Source organism: Taudactylus pleione, unplaced genomic scaffold, assembly GCF_031769625.1.
Source record: "Taudactylus pleione unplaced genomic scaffold, aTauple2 ptg000550l, whole genome shotgun sequence".
Lineage (NCBI taxonomy): Eukaryota > Metazoa > Chordata > Amphibia > Anura > Myobatrachidae > Taudactylus > Taudactylus pleione.
Genome location: NW_028284952.1, coordinates 4190001 through 4192500, shown reverse-complemented (window position 1 = coordinate 4192500; position 2500 = coordinate 4190001). Strand labels below are relative to the sequence as shown.

Sequence of the window (2500 nt, the reverse complement as noted above, 5' to 3'; positions counted from 1 at the left end):
GTGGTCTCCCAACCAAGTACTAACCAGGCCCAACACTGCATAGCTTCCAAGATCAGACGAGATTGGGCAAGTCCACTGTGGTTTTGCTGTAGGTGCTCAAAAACATTAACTTTAGACCTCTATTACTTCTTAACTCAAGTAAATTCATTGATAAGGTGAAAAAATTAAATGTAAAATGTAATAGAAAAGAATGTTATGGCTGCATAAAATTACCTACAGCACCTGGTATTCCCAGGTGGTCTCCCATCCAAGTACTAACCAGGCCCAACACTGCATAGCTTCCAAGATGAGACGAGATTGGGCATGTCCAGTGTGGTTTGACTGTAGGTGCTCAAAAACATTAACTTTAGACATCTTTTACTTCTTAACTCAAGTAAATTCATTGATAAGTTGAAAAAATTAAATTAAAATTTAATAGAAAAGAATGTTATGGCAGTATAAAATTACCTACAGCATCTGGTATTCCCAGGTGGTCTCCCATTCAAGTACTAACCAGGCCCAAAACTGCATAGCTTCCAAGATCAGACGAGCTAGGGCATGTCCAGTGTGGTTTGGCTGTAGGCACTCAAAAACTTTAACTTTAGACCTCTTTTACTTCTAAACTCAAGTAAATTCATTGATAAGTTGAAAAAATGTAATGTAAAATGTAATAGAAAAGAATGTTATGGCAGTATAAAATTACCTACAGCTCCTGGTAGTCCCAGGTGGTCTCCCATCCAAGTACTAACCAGGCACAACACTGCATAGTTTCCAAGATCAGACGAGATTGGGCATGTCCACTGTGGTTTGGCTGTAGGTGCTCAAAAGCATTACATTTAGACCGCTTTTACTTCTTAACAGAAGCAAACTCATTGCTAAGTTGAAAAAATGTAATAGAAAAGAATGTTATGGCTATATAAAATTATCTACAGCACCTGGTATTCCAAGGTGGTCTCCCATCCAAGTTCTAACCAGGCCCAACACTACATAGCTTCCAAGATCAGACGAGATAGGACATGTCCAGTGTGGTTTGGCTGTAGGTGATAAATGCCTTAACTTTAGACCTCTATTACTTCTTAACTCAAGTAAATTCATTGATAAGTTGAAAAAATTAAATGTAAAATGTAATAGAAAAGACTGTTATGGCAGTATTAAATTACCTACAGCACCTGGTATTCTCAGGTAGATTCCCATCCAAGTACTAACCATGCCCAACACTGCATAGCTTCCAAGATTAGACAACATTGGCCATGTCCAGAGTGGTTTGGCTATAGGTGCTGAAAAATATTAACTTTAGACCTCTTTTACTTCTTAACTCAAGTAAATTCATTGATAAGTTGAAAAAATTAAATGTAAAATGTAATAGAAAAGAATGTTATGGCTGCATAAAATTACCTACAGCACCTGGTATTCCCAGGTGGTCTCCCATCCAAGTACTAACCAGGCCCAACACTGCATAACTTCCAAGATCAGATGAGATTGGGCATTTCCAGTGTGGTTTGTCTGTAGGTGCTCAAAAACATTAACTTTAGACCTCTATTACTTCTTAACTCAAGTAAATTCATTGATAAGTTGAAAAAATTAAATGTAAAATGTAATAGAAAAGAATGTTATGGCAGTATAAAATGATGTACAGCACCTGGTATTCCCAGGTGTTCTCTCATCCAAGTACTAACCAGGCCCAACACTGCATAGCTTCCAAGATCAGATGAGATTGGGCATGTCCACTGTGGTTTGGCTGTAATTGCTCAAAAACATTAACTTTAGACCTCTATTACTTCTTAACTCAAGTAAATTCATTGATAAGTTGAAAAAATTAAATGTAAAATGTAATAGAAAAGAATGTTATGGCAGTATAAAATTACCTAGAGCACCTGGTATTCCAAGGTGGTCTCCCATCCAAATACTAACCAGGCCCAACACTTCATAGCCTCCAAGATCAGACGAGATTGCGCATGTCCAGTGTGGTTTGACTGTAGGTGCTCAAAAACATTAACTTTAGACATCTTTTACTTCTTAACTCAAGTAAATTCATTGATAAGTTGAAAAAATTAAATTAAATTTTAATAGAAAAGAATGTTATGGCAGTATAAAATTACCTACAGCACCTGGTATTCCCAGGTGGTCTCCCATTCAAGTACTAACCAGGCCCAAAACTGCATAGCTTCCAAGATCAGACGAGATTGGGCATGTCCAGTGTGGTTTGGCTGTAGGTGCTCAAAATCATTAACTTTAGACCTCTATTACTTCTTTACTCAAGTAAATTCAATGATAAGTTGAAAAAATTAAATGTAAAATGTAATAGAAAAGAATGTTATGGCAGTATAAAATGATGTACAGCACCTGGTATTCCCAGGTGTTCTCCCATCCAAGTACTTACCAGGCCCAACACGGCATAGCATCCAAGATCAGACGAGATTGGGCATGTCCAGTGTAGTTTGGCTGTAGGCCCTCAATAACATTAACTTTAGACCTCTTTTACTTCTTTACTCAAGTAAATTCATTGATAATTTGAAAAAAT

The 2500-nt window shown here is 37.1% G+C and overlaps 1 non-coding gene and 8 pseudogenes across 1 annotated transcript; all 9 read right to left on the bottom strand.

The window, feature by feature from the left end:
• Positions 1-94, bottom strand: part of LOC148499517 (5S ribosomal RNA) — a 119-nt pseudogene extending 25 nt beyond the window's left edge.
• A 116-nt stretch (positions 95-210) lies between these two features.
• Positions 211-329, bottom strand: LOC148499516 (5S ribosomal RNA; annotated as a pseudogene).
• Positions 330-444: 115 nt separating this feature from the next.
• On the bottom strand, positions 445-563 carry LOC148499515 (5S ribosomal RNA; annotated as a pseudogene).
• A 116-nt stretch (positions 564-679) lies between these two features.
• Positions 680-798, bottom strand: LOC148499514 (5S ribosomal RNA; annotated as a pseudogene).
• Positions 799-902: 104 nt separating this feature from the next.
• On the bottom strand, positions 903-1021 carry LOC148499513 (5S ribosomal RNA; annotated as a pseudogene).
• Positions 1022-1371: 350 nt separating this feature from the next.
• Positions 1372-1490, bottom strand: LOC148499512 (5S ribosomal RNA). The gene has a single exon (XR_015870413.1). It is a non-coding gene; the product is annotated as a 5S ribosomal RNA (ribosomal RNA).
• Positions 1491-1606: 116 nt separating this feature from the next.
• On the bottom strand, positions 1607-1725 carry LOC148499511 (5S ribosomal RNA; annotated as a pseudogene).
• A 350-nt stretch (positions 1726-2075) lies between these two features.
• Positions 2076-2194, bottom strand: LOC148499510 (5S ribosomal RNA; annotated as a pseudogene).
• Positions 2195-2310: 116 nt separating this feature from the next.
• On the bottom strand, positions 2311-2429 carry LOC148499509 (5S ribosomal RNA; annotated as a pseudogene).
• Between the last annotated feature and the right edge of the window lie 71 nt (positions 2430-2500).